The 17043-nt window shown below is 39.2% G+C and overlaps 1 long non-coding RNA gene across 1 annotated transcript in view; it reads right to left on the reverse strand.

Annotated features, from left to right (window-relative positions):
- Positions 1 to 16771, reverse strand: part of LOC134757026 (uncharacterized) — a 129062-nt gene extending 112291 nt beyond the window's left edge. Inside the window, exon 1 of the long non-coding RNA XR_010130636.1 lies at positions 16641 to 16771. This is a non-coding gene — a long non-coding RNA (uncharacterized lncRNA). The remainder of the gene's footprint in view (positions 1 to 16640) is intronic.
- Between the last annotated feature and the right edge of the window lie 272 nt (positions 16772 to 17043).

Consider the following 17043-nt stretch of genomic DNA (forward strand, 5'->3'; position numbering starts at 1 on the left):
AACTTTTTACCAGACCTTTAAGTGTGACCGTGATCTCTCCATTTTTTAATAAATCTCCCATAAAGGGTAGCTTACTCTTTTAGTTTCCTTCAGAACTATCTTCCAAATAACTCAAGAAAAGCAACCCCCTCAGCAAAGTCAGAAAATATTTGAATGGCAGCTTAAATAACCTGCTCAACAAGTCTCTTCCCACTGATTATGCTACTGTTCCACCGAGGTAGTTAGGCATCTTGATCTCGCCCTATATGTGAGTATCATTATACTTTTTGTACAGTAGTAGTACCCTCTTATCTGTAGTTTCACTTTCCAGTTACCTGTGATCCAAAGATAGATGGCTATAGGCAAACCTCACTTTATTTTGCTTCACAGATATTGCATTTTTTTTACAAATTGAAGGTTTGCAGCAACTCTGTGTTGAGCAGTCTATTGGCACCAATTTTCCAACAGCATGTGCTCACTTCATGTCTGTCAGCACTTTTTAAGAATAAGCTTTTTTTTTTTTTTTTTTTGAGATGGAGTCTCACTCTTGTCTTCCAGGCTGGAATGCAGTGGTGTGATCTGGGCTCACTGCAACCTCTGCCTCCCAGGTTCAAGTGATTCTCTCACCTCAGCCTCCCAAGTAGCTGGGATTACAGGTGTGCACCACCACACCTGGCTAATTTTCATATTTTTAGTAGAGCCAGGGTTTCACCATGTTGGCCAGGCTGGTCTTGAACTCCTGACCTCAGGTGATCCACCCGTCTCAGCCTCCCAAAGTGCTAGGATTATAGGCATGAGCTACCATGCCCAGCCAAGAGTAAGCTATTTTTTATTTAAGATATGTATGTTGTTTTTCTAGGCAATAAGCTACAGTGTCGTGTAAACATAACTTTTGTATGCACTGGGAAACCAAAAAAAAAAAAAAAAGCGTGACTCACTTTACTGAGATATTTGTTTTATTATAATTGTCTAGAACCAAACCTATAATATCTCCAAATATGCCTGTACAGAAAATAAGATTTTAAAAGACAGAGATCACATTCACATAACTCTTAATATAGTATGTTGTTATAATTGTTCTATTCTAGTATTAGTTATTTTTGTTAGTCTCTTGATGTACCTAATTTACATGTTAAACTTTATCATAGGTATGTATGTATAGAAGAAAACATAGTATATATAGAACTCAGTACTATCCTTAGTTTTAGACATCTGGTGAGGGTCTTGGAAGTGGATCCCCAAAGATAAAGAGAGACTATTTTATATCCCCACACATACCTCACATCAACACACACAAGCATACACATGCACACACACACACACAGCCTTGCATAACACCTTACTGGAGAATTTTAGTCTCCTTATCTTGAGGATCAATCAACAATTCCAAATTTTCTTTACCATATTTTCAGGACACCTATCAAATTCTCATGCAAATAGAGCTCTGAAGTCTGTTAGCCCCTGTCTGGGACTACATATGAGACTTCCTTAATCCTGTGTTTTTCCTGATGTTTACCTGCTAGCATTTCTTAAATGGTGATCAGGAAACATTGACATCAAAATCACCTGAGCAGTCTTGTTAAACATTTATATCAGCTGGGTCAGAATCTCTGAGACCCTAATTAGGATGGCTATTATGAAAAAGTCAAAAAATAACAAATGCTGGCAAGGATGCAGACAAAAGGGAACTCTTCTACACTGTTGGAAATGTAAACTAATACAGCTAATTAGGAAAATAGTACAGAGGTTCCTCAAAAAACTACACAGAACTACCGTATGATGTAGCAACCCCTCTACTTGGAATTTATCCACAGGAAAGAAAATCAGTATATTACAGAGACATTTGTACTCCCATGTTTATTGCAGTACTATTCATAATAACTAAGATGTAGAATCAACCTAGGTGTCCAACAACAGATGAATGGATAAAGAAAATGTAGTATATATACACAATGGAATACTATTCAGCCATAAAAAAAGATGAAATCCTGTCACTCACAATAACATGGATGGAACTAGGGACATTATGTTAAGTAAAATAAGCCAGGAACAGAAAGTTAAACATCACATGTTCTCACTCATCTGTAGAAACAAAGAAAAAGTTGATCTCATAGAAGTAAGAAGAAAAACAGGATACTAGAGGCTGGGAAGGGTAGGGGGAAGGGGGGAATTGGGAGAAATTTGTTAAAGGATACAAAACTTCAGCTAGAAAGAAGTACATTCTAGTGTTCTACACCACTAGGATGACAATAGTTAACAATAATATGTTATGTAGTTTCAAATAGCTAGAAGAAGGGTATTGAACACTCCCAACACAAAGAAATGATAAATGTTTAAAATGATGGATATGCTAAGCACCCTGATGTGACCACTGTACATTATATGTATCAAAACATTGCTACATACCCCACGAATATGTACAAATACTATTTATCAATTTTTTAAAAAATTAAATAAATATTTTTTAAAAAACAAAACAGAAAAGAATCCCTGGGCATAACAGTCAACATTTTCAATTTTTATAAGATCTACCTTAATATACTCTGAAGTTCGAAAACTACTGTTCTACATCATTTTGAAATATATATTGTTTTGAAACAAACATTAACTGCATTAACAAGCATTATGTGTCTATCTGATCACTTAAATTATTGGAAGCAATTACAGTGATATTGAACATAAAATCCTGTATGCCACCCTTTATTATTTAAAATATGCTCCATCACTAAGGTGAAGAATGTCTGCAAGGCAGGAAAACCTCTGATCTCTGGAACCAATGAGAACAAGTCAAAGAATTGGTACAAATATACAATTGAAGCCCCTAATAGCAAGTCCAAACAGCCTCTCAGTTAAGTACATGAGCATTGCAGTCAGCAATACCTGGATTCAGTTCCCAGTATGGCCACTAACTCCTTGTGTGACCTTCAATTTTCTTAACCAGTCTGTGCCTCATTTTTCTTACCTGTAAGATTTAGGTACTAATAGAAAACATCATAGATTTATTGTAAGAATGAATCAAGCAAATGTAGGCAAGGTATTCAGTACAGTACACAGTAAGCCCAGTAAGTCATTATTTCTGATAAAAAGTACCCCCAGTGGGTTCCAAATAAACCAAACAGCTCTCATCTAAATAAAATCTTCAAGACTGTTAGCGAACTGCTGGCCTGATGCCACTTTGCCTTCTTTCCAAGTACCTGGATACCTTGATAGTGTGATCTTCAAATCACGACAGAGCAAAGCAACATGAGTCCAAACAGCATTCTACCAGACAACTCCAGCCCTAGAGAAGAGTCAAGAAAAGGAGGGCAAAATCCAAAGAATAAACCATCTTCAAAGGTGGGACAGATTCACTCAATAGATATTCATAGAGCACCTGTACCAAGCGCTGTGTGGTGCTGGGAATGCAGCTCAGAACAGACTCTGTTCCCTTGTGGAGCTTATACCCCAGTGCAGGGAAGCAGATAATAAACAAGTAAATTAGCAAAATATAAAATATACAATATTGTCTCATGGTGAAATGTGCTACAGAGAAATAGAAAACAAGGTTGGGGGAAAAAGAGAGCCAGGGTGAATAATAATCAAGATAAAGCAGAAAAATCTATTACAAAAGATAAGGGAGGAGGAATTGCTTTTCCCTAATCTCTGTCATCCACTCAATACAGCACTTCAGACATCAGATTTGTGGGGGTTTTCCACACATGACAAGCAAGCAATTCTATAGCAGACACCAGCTGAGTATCCTCTAATTCAATTCAATTCTGACACTGTCCACCTATAGATAGCGTCAGATCCTACAGGTTGAAGGCTCAGTACCACAAGACAGCCCCTCACTTCAGATGCCAGTGGTAAGTAGTAGATTGTCACTATGTCTGACTGACTGGGTATAAACCAGGGTTCCCACAACCCGTTCCTTGGGTGCAATTGATTTGCTAGAGTGGCTCACATAACTCAGGAAAACACTTTATTTGCCCATTTATTGTAAAGATGCACAGGGCAAGCCAAGGTATGGATCAAGTGGCATACCACCCTCCAGGAACCCCCACAAGTTGATCTATTGGGAAGCTCCCCAAACCCAGTCCTTTGGGCTTTTATGGAGGCTTCATTACATAGGCATGACTGGTTAAATCATTGGCTATTGGTGATCAGTTCAACCTTTAGCCCCTCTACCATACCAGGGGGTTGAGAGTAAGGGTTGAAAGTCCCAACCCTCTAATCATGCTTTGGTCTTTCTGGGTGACCAGCCCCATCCTGAGGCTACCTAGGGGCCCCCAGCTACCTCATTAGCAAACAAAAGACACATAGAGTGGTCAGGCATAGTGGCTTACTCCTGTAATCCCAACGCTTTGGGAGGCCGAAGCGGGAGAACCGCTTGAGCTCAGAAGTTTGAGACCAGCCTAGACAACATGGTGAAACCCCATCTCTACAAAAAATACAAAAATTAGCCGGGTGTGGTGGCATATGCCTGTAGTCCCAGCTACTCTGGAGGCTAAGGTGGGAGGATTGCTTGAGCCTGGAAGGCAGTGGTTGCAGTGAGCCAAGATCGCACCCCTGCACTCCAGCCTCCGTGACAGAGCCAGATCCTGTCTCAAAAAAAAACAAAAACAAAACAAAAAAAAGACACCCAGACTCAGAACTTTTTAATTTCTCTGCCTTTTCAGTCATTCTACTGGTGTTATCCAGCGCTCACTGTGCCCAGAGGTCTCTGTGGAAGAAGCAACTGGAAGGGCCCCGGCCCCTCCAGGAGTTTACAGGCAGACCCAGAAAGAAGGTTCAACCCTTTAGAGTGAAAGCAAGCAAAGGAATGAGCTTGCTCTGGGGTGTAACCAACAAGTGCAAGAGGGGACTAAGGGCTTCAAGTGATCCTGTTTGGAGCTAAATTTTATTTTCATTATGAAGGCCCTTTGGAAGGAGTGAGGACAGAGATATCTGCAAGTCAGTCTGTGCAGCTCCTCACTGCTGGGATAAGTTCTGGGTGAGACTGTGCTCTGGCGGCACAAAACAAGACCCCAAAGAAGGGCCACAGCATGAGCCCCACTGGCAGCTGCTTGCCACAGGGAAGCCAGTCACAGACAAGGTTATTAAAGCCCACACCTCCACTGCTGGATCCCATTTTTAAGATTGAAAAAGCAGAAAATTAGTGCCAATTTACAGGTCAGAGCTACCGAAAACTCAAATCATAATTAAGAAAGGGCAAATTATATTTACCGGGAAAAACAAATTGCCACAGAGGGAGTGCTGGAACAAGTACTAGGAACACACAGTGCCCATTTCATTCTTTTCTCCGGTCAGTTTAAGGGTGTTTTAAAAGCAGAGAGGCAGCAGATAGAGAGGAAGCTGAGGGAACAGTGCAAACACACAGAGGAACAAAACTGGAGGGGGGGCCTCATGACCCTGAGCCAGACGTGGTCCAAATGGAATGCAGATCTGATCATGCTGCTCCTCTGTTTAAAACCCTGCAGAGGCCACCCACTCTGCTTTAAATAAAGCCCAAATTCCTTCATGTGGTCCACAAAGACAGGCAGAATCTGGTTCCTTGCCTGGCTGTATCTCACCGTTTGCCAGAAAGGGATACACTGGTTGGTTTAAGCCAGGCAGGATCCACCGCTGGAGCCAGACGTGGTATCCAGTCCATGCCAGATGCATAGCTGAGCAAAGCAGAACCCAACCTTAAAGACAAAAACTCAAGTCTGTTAAAGAAATTAAGAAATAGACACCAAGGAAGCAATCAACAAATACCCATTTTAAAGGTAAATCAACTTTCCAAAGCAGTGTTCAAGTTTTTCCACTATGTAAAAAAGTATTCCATCACTCCTGCATTGCTTAGAGAAGCTGTGATTCTTAGACTCAGACAGAACTGTGGAGATACAGCCGAGTCTAACTCCCTCTTGTTACAGCAATTAAGGCATAGAAAAGTGAAGTAATCACCCCAGGATACACATCAGTTAGTGCCCTTGAAAAGAATAATACCCAATTGTTTTTATTTCTGAGCTAACACGCTCCTTCTAGTATGTCATTACTACACAAGCAGGACAGAATCAAACCATAGGATTTATCTATTGTTATTCTAAAACATACAGTTTATTGGCAGACAGAGTATGTCTGTTGGGTTTGTAAGGAAGGGAGTAGGTAGCAAAGAATGAAAGAATGGAAAAAAAGAGCAGTTTTAATATCATTTTAACTTTGTTTTAATTCATAAACTTTCTTTTTTATATTTTATTTTATATGTTTATTTTAGATTCAGGAGTTAGAGCTGCAGGTTACATGGATATATTATGTAATACTGAGATTTGTGTTTCAATTGAATCTGTTACCCAAATAGTGAACACAGTACCTGATAGGTAATTTTTCAACCCTTGGCCTCCTCCCTCTCTCAGTATTTGGTTTTCTGTTCCTGTTAATTCACTTAGGATAATGGCCTCCAGTTGCATCCATGTTGCTGCAAAAGACATGATTTCATACTTTTTTATGGCTGCATAGTATTCCATGGTGTATATGGACCACATTTTCTTTATCCAATCCACCATTGATTGGGAACCTAGGTGGAGTCCATTTCTGTGCTATTGTAAATTCACAGAACTTTCTAATGCATGTACTAACACTAAAAGCAACAGCTTTTCTTACAGTTGAGAAAATGTGACATCCAGAACTTTGATAATAAGAATCCATATAGTAACAATAATTGGGCTTGTAAGTCCTGGTTCCTGGGCTGAAGACCATTGGGGGAAAAGAGAAGTTGTTGACTCTGCCCTCAGCACTGGTGTGTTTGGGATCTTCTAGGGGATCCTCATTTGGAATGGCTTTGAGGAAGCACTCTTCAGGGTACAGACAGTAAACACTCATGTTGGTCAATTTTCTTCAATCTTTTTTTTTTTTAATTTTACTTTAAGTTCCAGGATACAAGTGCAGAATGTGTAGATTTGTTACATAGGTATACGTGTGCCACGGCAGTTTTATACACCTATCAACCCATCATCTAGATTTTAAGCCCCCACATGCATTAGCTATTTATCCTAATGCTCTCCCTCCCCTCGCCCCCGACCCCCCAACTGGCCCCAGTGTGTGTTATTCCCTTCCCTATGTCCATGTGTTCTCATTGCTCAACTCCCATTGCTTACTCTTATGAGTAAGAACATGCGGTGTTTGGTTTTCTTTTCCTGTATTAGTTTGCTGAGGATGATGGCTTCCAGCTTCATCAATGTCCCTGCAAAGGACATGATCTCATTCTTTTTTATGGCTGCATAGTATTCCATGGTGTATATGTACCACATTTTCTTTATCCAGTCTATCATTGATGGGCATTTGGGTTGGTTCCATGTCTTTACTACTGTAAATAGTGCAGCAATAAACATACATATGCACATGTCTTTATAGTAGAATGATTTATATTCCTTTGGGTATATACCCAGTAATGGGATTACCGGGTCAAATGGTATTTCTGATTCTAGACCCTTGAGGAATTACCACACTATCATCCTCAATGGTTGAACTAATTTACATTCCCACCATATGTTGGTCAATTTTTTTAAATCACAGAGCATAATGTCTTCATCTATGTGGTCATATATGGCAGTATTTCCTTCTTTTTCAACGCTGAGTAATATCGTATTTACGGTTGTCACTTGGTATCTACCCCAGATTGCTTGTGAGAGCCCCAAGGATGCCAAAATCCAAGGTTGTACAAGACCCTTATATAAAATGGCATAGTATTTGCATATAACCTAAATACATCTTCCGGTATACTTTAAATCATCTCTAGATTACTTTTAATAGCTAATACAAGGTAAATGCTACGTAAATAGTTGTTATACTGTATTATTTTTTATTTGTATTATTTTTATTTTGGGGGGATTTTTTATATACTACATTTTTCATCTGTGATTGCTTGAACCTGTGGATACAGAGAGCTAGCTGTATATACCACATTTTCTTTATCCATTCATTCATTGATGGGCAGTTAGTTTGTTTCCACCTTTTAGCTGTTGTGAATAGTGCTGCAACAAATATGAGAGTGCAAATATCTCTCTGAGATCCTGATTTCAACTCTTTTGGATAAATACTCAGAAGTAGGATTGCTGAATCATATAGCAGTTCTATTAAAGGACAAATGCGGCATGATTCCACTCATATGAGGTATCTAAAATAGTCAAACTCATAGAAGCAGAGAATAGAATGGTGGTTATCAGAGGTTGGGGAGAAGGGGAAATGGGGAGTTGCTAGTCAACAGGCATGAAGTTTCAGCTGTGCAGCATGAAGAAGCTCTAGAGATCCGCAGTACAACATTGTGCCTATGGTTAACGGTCCTGTATTACACACTTTAAAATGTGTTCCAAGAACAGATCTCATGTTAAGTGTTCCTACCATAACTTTTTTTTTTTTTTTTTTTTTTGTAAATCATAAAGCAACCTGGGCTCTAGGGCCTGTGAACTCTCAGCCAGGTCACAAAACTGCATTTCATATTCAGGGCCGAACAGCTAGTAAGAGCCAGTTATGGGCATGGGAAGAATGAATCAAAAATTGGCAAATCTTCCCAGTGGCCTGGCAAATCTATCCACTGGAAGTCACACCTCCTCCAGGTGAGGAGGGGCCAGTTCAAAGGCAAACAGCTCACTCAGAGGGAGTTTGTCTTAAGCCGTTATTTACTTTAGTATCTCAGCAGGAATTAATTTAGGTGAAGTGTGGCTCGCCTTGCTGCCCTGCCCAGATTCCTCCCTCTGGCCTTCCTCTCCTGCAGGCCTTCTTTTACCCTCTGGCCCAAATTCTCTTCCTAATATAAGTTGAATTGTGTGATTCTTCTGCTTAAAACAAACACTTTGACAAATTTAAATGTTTGTAGAATAAATCCCCCCTTGTTAACACCCATTAACACCCAATAAACCCCCCCTTGTTAACCCACTAACCTTTGTTTGAGGTCCAGACCCCCTACCCATAATTCATCCTGTGCTCTCATCCACCAAACCACAGAGGCTACCTCCCAGGTCACCTTCACTTTCACGCCTACCTACTCTCATTCTGGCTGTTTTCTCCACTGAGAGTCCTTCCCTGCCTTAACTGTAGAACAAAGCTTGACCAATTTTTAAGGCCCAGGTAAACATTATCCCTTCTCTCAATTTTCCTCCATAGTTTTCCTTTTCACATCCCATACCTCCCCATCCAAATATAACATTATGTTTCAGTCATTTCTTTTCCTTTTGGTCTCCTACAAGGGAAGAACTGTATTTTACTCACCACTGGGTTGCCAGCCATTGTGCAGACCAGATGCCCAACTAATGTCCATTGAGTTGGATTGAATTATTTAATATCTGTCTTGCTTCAAGCCAGATTCAAATCACACCTTCTTTCAGAAGTCACCCTAAACTATCCTAACTGTAGCCTCAGCCAGTGTCTTCAATCAGTCTGATTCCTCCCTCTCTTAACTCCAAATCTACAAGTGCAGCTCCAGATCCAAATCCAAGGACCCAGTATGAACTGAGTCACCCAGACCAAGCAATTCCAGCCCACATTCCAGAGCTTAGCATCAAATCACCCTTGCCAATCTCACATTTACTTATTAAGTTATTTAAAAAACATCTGAAAGCCTACTTTGCACCAGACCCTGTATCAGGCGCAAAAGAAATAAGAATAAGGAAGTTAAGAGCCCTGCCCTCAGGGAGCCCACAGTCTAGTTGAGGAAGGTAAGAGGTAAACAACAACTCTGTTGCAAATCCTTTATCATATCTTGTTTAATTCCCAGTCTCTCTGCTCCATTTCTTGTTCTTGGGATTCTTTTTGCCTTGATTCCTGTTTCAGAAACTCCAACTTTCTTTTCAGACAAATCTTGCAATCTCACTACAAGGACAAAAGACCTGTCTCCAGATTTTTCTTCAGTACAACCAGACTTCCTACAAACTACTCTTTATGGAGTAAGGAAAAGCCAATTTCTTCACAGGATTTTTTATTTCAGGACTCTCCAGCATGTCTCTGAAGTCTGGAATCTAATATGAATTACCCAGTGTTCTTTAACTTTAACATATATAAGATTCTCTAAAATCCTATTTAAAATGGATGTCCTCAGAGTCTATTCCCAGATATTCTAGTAATCTGTATTTATTACAAGCCTTCCAGGTGATTTTGAAGCACGTGGTCCAGGAACTTTGCAAAACACCATCTTAAGATCCACAGGTGCACTGAGTCTTGGAAAAATCTACACTGTATCTTACCCTTCCCCACCACTACCACCATAGACTTGGACCCTAAAAACCTTCAATGGCTGGGCTAACCCTCCAAGTCTCCTGCCAAGGGAAGTGTAATTTAGACAGTGAGGACCTACTGTGCATGACTGCCTCAACTTTTGAATATTACCATTCCCAAACTCCCCACCATTTGTCACTGTCCTAGTGCTTTATCTTGACCTTTTTGCCAGTTACTTGCTAGGGCTCTTATCTATTTCCATTACCACTGAGAAACCATGTTTTGCAAACTAATATCTAAAATTCTGTTGTTCTTTCATCCCCCTGTCCACCGTCCCTACCTAGATAGGTTTTGTTCCGGTTCCAGCCCTTCCCAACTACCCATTCAAGTGTAAATTATCAACTGTGTCTGCTCAAATCCTTAAAAATCCCAGCCCATGGTCATATTTTATTCATCTGAAATACTACAGCACCAATACTATGTCACTCATTGACACTTGTCATACTTTGTCCTGTTACCTATATCCTATCTCTCCAACTAGACTGTAAATTAGTATTTGCAGATTAAATAATCATAAATGCCCTAGCTGGGAGGATAAAAAAAAAAAAAACAAGAAATTTATGATAACGGTAAAGGTCTAGAGGAACTAGTGTTGCCAGAAAGGTCAGGCTTAGAGGAGATACTAGAGTTTGTATTGAGTCCTCAGAAGAAAGGATATTTTAACCATCATGATAATATTTCCCATTTATCGAGGGCCAATTATTGGCCAGGCTATGCCTGCTATATTACCTGTCTTTCCTCTAATCCTCATAACCATCCTTTGAAGAAACTGAGGTTCAAGGAAGTCCTCATATTTCCGAAGTTGATACAGCCAAAAAATGAAAGTGCTGAGATAATAACTCAGCCCATGTTCTTACTGCATGGTCCAAAGTACCATGGTCTTTCCACTACACTACAAATCAAGGAAACAAGTATCACCAGCTCCTCAATTTTGCCAGAGCTTCCTCATCCCTAAAAAGCTCTCATGTCACTTGGAAGTTTCCAACAAGTTCAAAAATGTATAAGAAAGACAAAGCATTTTCCTAGAATAATTAGGGAATAACATGCAGTTAGGTGTACAAAGCAAGAAGGGAAGTTTTTCTGCCCAACAACAGTGTTTATTCCTCTGCTCAACTTTGTGGTACTAAACACAAAGCAAAACAAACTCTGGACATTTTAATGTTGTTTTCTTATTGGAGAATCTGACTTCTACTTCATAGGACAGGAAAACAGACCACTGAGCAGACTGAAGCATGGGGGCTCCTTCTAATAAGACTTTGTGGCTGAGCTGAGCTTCTGTCGGTTCTGTATCAGCCTAAAAGATCCCTTGGCCCCTCTCCTAATTGAAGAGGCTGCTCCCAGCATGAACACTGGATAAGCTGCCCACGGCTTGGAGCCATGCTAGGCAGAACACCCTCATGGCTTCCAGGCAGCTTCATTGGATGCCAAGAATTAATTAATTGATGCCAATGGGGTTATTATACAGGCTTGGGACTAGAGCATCATAAAGACAGGAAGCAGATGCAGCGGAGCCACAGACCTCACACTCCCTGGCACTCCAGCTGCTGTCTGGAATATTGGTGAGTGCATTGGGTTTGGAGTCAAAAGCTCAAGTCTGGGTCTATGGGGACTTTGCATCTTGCTAACCTTTCTGAGTCTAATTCCTTATCTGTAAATGAGAAGAATAATCCCTGCACTACTCACTGAACATGGCTTAATGAGGCTCAAATGAGGTATTTGTATGTGAAAGCTCTATAAAGACTATAAATGTTCCCTTGACGGCTCCCATAGCAATCTCTGCTTCCCTAACAAGTGTTTATCATATTTTACAGTTATTACTTTTTTGTCTGTCTTTATCTTCTAGGCTATACATACCATAAAGACAGAGACTAGATCAATATTTCTCACCACTGTCTCCCAGTATCTACGACAGTACTGGGCACTTGGTTGATGCTCGGTAAATATTTGCAAGATTAATGAATGGATGAATGAATGTAGTCCTCTACAATATTCATTTCTTTTGTGAAAATCTCACGTCATGGTAAGAACAAACCCCATGTCATTATCACTGTCTTAATTTATCTCAGTTACTTCCAACTTTATTTCACTTTATAACTAAAGCCATTCATCAGACAGAGTTGTGGTACTCAAGAAGTATATAATCCACAGGGAATAAGTCATGTACAAACAAAAATGAAATAGTAGCAAACAGAGTAAATGCCATTTCTAACAGATTCCTCCTTTTATTTCAACTTTTTTCAAAGACAATTTCTGGGGTCATTGCCAACATCCTAAAACTGTAAGTTTCCATATTTATAGGCCATGGACCTAGTATAACCAGGTAGACTATTTTAAATATAAATTCAATCATGTAGGAATTCCAGAGTTTTCTTTGTGGAGGAATGACTTCCTCAAAGCTCTGAGAACCAGAAGTAGACAATATGTGAGGTAATTAGACAGTATGTCGAGACCGGAAGTGTGGGGGGTGGGGGGTGTTGAGGTTGCTTCTATAGATTCCAGTGAAACATTTTGTGGAAATAAAGAGTCAGACTCAAACTTAAAGGTAGGCTCTATCATTTACTAAGATTTTCATGCAATGAGAAGAATTGGAAAGCAAACACACAGCAGAAGTTCAATGCCCCAATATTTTTAGTACTTTAAAATTACAAATGTTCTTTTATCTGCTCTTAGGTGGAACAAATATGCAAACTAACCTAATAGCTTGAGCAAGCCACTGAGGGTTTCTTTCAAGGGATATTTTTCTCTGGGTCTACAGGGGAGCTAAGAACAAAGACGTCACGTAACACAGGGAAGCTTGGGAACACTTCTAGCAAGGAAGAGTTGAGTGATGTCTTTACCGCTATGGAGAAAGGTGAACAGAAGAAGGTGAAATGATGAAAACAGCAAGCTGGTTGGTCTAATAGAAAAGCCTTCTCTTTTTGATATGCTAGAAGGAATTGATCAGCTATTGAACCCTGCAGTAGTTAAGTCTGAAAGAGAGATTTTAGAATTCCTTAATCATTTCTAACACCTCATTAAAGACAACAAGCAAATATATGATGAATAAAATTTCCAGTGTATTTATTTATTATCAACAAATAATTGTAAGAATGAAGCTCAGTATTACTTATTTGCTGAAAGTTAATTTTAAGCATTTACCTGGGATAAGTGCCCATGATAGACACTTTGGGGAGTATAACAGAGCCTGAAACTTGTCCCCCAATATCTATTCTCCCCTTTTTCCACAGCTGAGCACAAGACCACTACAAATAAAGACTGCATTTCCCAACCTCCCCTGAAGCTAGGTATGCACATGTGACTAAGTTCTATCAACAGGATATCAACAGAAGTGTCATATCAGCAACTTCCACAAACTTTCCTTTGGAGAGAGCTGGTCCATATGGTTAGCTCCCTTGTCTCTCCCTCCTTTCTTCTTCCTGAAACAAAGACGCTGCCATCTTGAAGCTAAGGACAACCACACTCTTAGGATGGAGGAGCAGTGAGATTGAAGGAGCCTGCAGCCCCGAGGACTTCTAGAGCAAGAGTCATTATCAGCCTGTCCTGCCTACCTTCCAGCTTTTATATGAGAAACAACACACTTCTATCTAGGTGAAACCACTATTATTTTTGGAGGTTTTCTGTTACTGATGAACCTAAGGTTCATTGATACAGAAAAGACACCATATTCAGAGGAAATAGGAAATAGTACTCAACTTTAAGAAATATCATAAACTTGAGAAGGATATGAGTAGTATACTTTTTACAAAGCAGAAAATTATGAGTTTCACAAGAGAGATTGAACAAAATATCATTGAAGATGGAAAAAATAAAAGGGAAACAAATCACTTCTGTTAGAAGAACATAAGAGAAGGAATCATCGTTCAGGTGATATTTGAGACAGGTCTTCAAAGAAGAATAGAATTGTGACAGATGAAAGTGAGGAGGCATTGAAATAGGAGATGAAAGGCAAGCTAGGCAGAAGGAACAGCATTACAAAGACATGGAAGTGGAAAAGCATGAATTGTGTTCTGGGAATGTTAGATGATTGAGTTTAATAGGAGCACAGGTTATAGACAGTGATTGTTACTGACACCCAGTGGACCTATTTGTTTATCCTGCTGCATTTTATTTCATGACCTTTGTCACTAGCTGACAGTATATTATTATATTGACTTTATATTGTCTGTTTATTTTCTAGAATTACTAAAATAAAAGTTCTCAAACTTTTTGGTCATTATCAAAAATTATTAAAAGCCCCAAAGAGCTTTTGTTTATGTGAGTTATATCTATAAATACTTACTGTACCAGACAGTTAAATTGAGAAAATTTTAAATAGCTAAATATTTATTCACTTTTACAATAAATCCATTACATGTTTAACATATTGTATGGGTCAGAGTTCTCTGGAGAAACAGAACTTATAGTGTGTGGGTGTGTGGGGGTGTGTGTGTGTGTATAAGAGGTGATTTATTATGGGAATTGGCTCACGTGATTATGGAGCCCAACAAGTCCCATCTTATGCCATCTGCAAGCTGGAAAACAAGGGAAGCTGGTGGTATGATTCATTCTAAGTACACGGCCCAAGAACCAAGGGAGTGGAGGGTGTAAGTCCCAAAGTCCCAAGGCCCAGACGTCTGGAGTTCTGATGTCCAAGGGCAGGAGAAAATGGATGCCCCAGCTCCAGAAGGTAAATTTGCCTTTCCTCTGCTCTTTTGTTCTATCTGAGCCCTCAATGGATTGGATGATACCTGCCCACATTTGGTGAGGGCAGATCTTCCTTACTCAGCTCACTGATTCAAATGCCAATCACTTCCAGAAACAACCTCACAGACATGCCCAGAAATAATGCTTTACCAGCTATTTGGATATCCCTTAACCCAGTCAAACTGACACCTAACATTAACCATTACACATATATTCATGGAAAAAACTATCTTTCAAACAAAAAAAATCACAAGAGTGGCATTGCTTTGCATTTTTGTGATGCTCCTTAATGTCTGGCTTCATAGAAGACAACTGGTTTCCTGTGTCTGCTTCTATATTCAGTCTGTCTGTGATATCACATGTCAGGTAGCCTCTGGAAAACTTCACTGTACATACTTTTTTTAATGAGAAAATGACAAATAACATCATAACAAATCATTTTGACTTGGCAGACACCTAACAGGGTCTCAGAGACCCTCAGGGTCCCCCGATTACACTTTGAGAACTGCTGAACTATAATATAAGCTCAGAAAGGACAGAGACTATATATCTCTTATATCCCAGCACCTAGACCAGAGTCTGGCACATAGTAGGCACTCAATAAGTACTCGTTAGTTAAATGTATGAACCTGAGGCTATAGTGTGAAAGATATTGAGTGCCAGGCTAGTAAGTTTGGAATTCACTTAGTAGACACTAGGCAACCAGTAGAGGTTTCTGAGCAAGTAAATGTAACAGTCTGATTAATCTGACCACACCAAGGAGGACGAGCTGGAGAGAAGAACAACTTGGATCAGAGGTGCCAATTAGGATGCTTTTGATGTAGTCCAAGTAAGTAACAGCAAGGTTCTGAAGTGGGATGAAGACTGTGCAAACTGAAAGAGGAGGACAGAAGTGAGAAATTACTGGATACACTGTATTAGCCCTCAACTAGAAATCCATTAATCTATCTAGGCTTGCCTTTAACTGTGTGATCTTGAGCAAGTCAATCAACTCCTTGTTCAATACACTTTCTTCATTAGTAAAATAAAATATTATATTAAACATGGATTGTCACTTTCTCTGCAACTACTCAAAGTAATTTGCAGATAATAGTTATATCACTAAACTATTAATTTCAAATGTCACAAAATCTTAATTTCTTATTGCTAACTTTTTCTGCATTTACTTATGCTAATATTGGTTATTAACCATGCTTTTTAAAAGTAAGATGAGAGAATCAGTATTAAACTTCAATATTAGTTGAAGTGTTTGCTTAGGAGAAAACCATGTATCATTTATTAAGGCCTTTTAACTTATTTAAATCTCAAGCAATTCCTATGATAGAGTTATTTTCCACATTTTCCGATTCGGAAATATTAAGATATGTACTCAAGACTTCATACCTTGTAGTAACAAAAACAGAATTCAAAAAGATATGTATGATTCTAAAACATATAGTCTTCCTGTAACACTACTCCAAAGAAATTGAGAAACCATTCAAATTTGGATATGTTGTTATTAATTTGGACATCTTGATTGATAAGCATAAAATGTAGCACATTTAGAATCAAACTGATTACCACCTTAATTATCTAGAAATATCACAGAAAAGCCAACTCTACAAGGTTCAACATGGCAGGACAATGGCTATATCCAGATAATTAAAATGTATAGGAAACTACGGGAAAAGGTGAAGGAAAGAGTTAAGACCTTTCAGAAACTTGAGGGAAACAGAAAACAAGCAGACAATCATTTCGTCTTATTTTCAAACCTGAGTACACCACTGAGAAAGAAACAGGCTCTGTTCTTCATCATTTCTTTGTTCATTTTTGGCTGAAGTGGATTTAGGTCCATGCTGGGAATAAATAGGATAGGCTCTGAGGTGGTTACCAAATCAGCAATGGCACAAGTAGTACTACTCATGAAAATTATTCCAACTGTCTGACTCAGACGTCAGCTCAGATTTCAACTCCCTGCAGCCATTTGGTTGAAAGGATTTCATAATTTTCAAGGAAGCATTTAAAGTTTGTATTTCATCTCAAGGAAAGTAAAGGAAATATTCGTTCTCTGCCTTGGATTGGAAATGTGCTTGATTTTGTAAAGATTGCATAGAGAGAGAACACTTACTTGTAATCTCTTTAAAATTATTTCTCTTTACATCCCTTTTCTGCCTA

This window comes from Gorilla gorilla, chromosome 1, assembly GCF_029281585.2.
Source record: "Gorilla gorilla gorilla isolate KB3781 chromosome 1, NHGRI_mGorGor1-v2.1_pri, whole genome shotgun sequence".
Classification (NCBI taxonomy): Eukaryota; Metazoa; Chordata; class Mammalia; order Primates; family Hominidae; genus Gorilla; species Gorilla gorilla.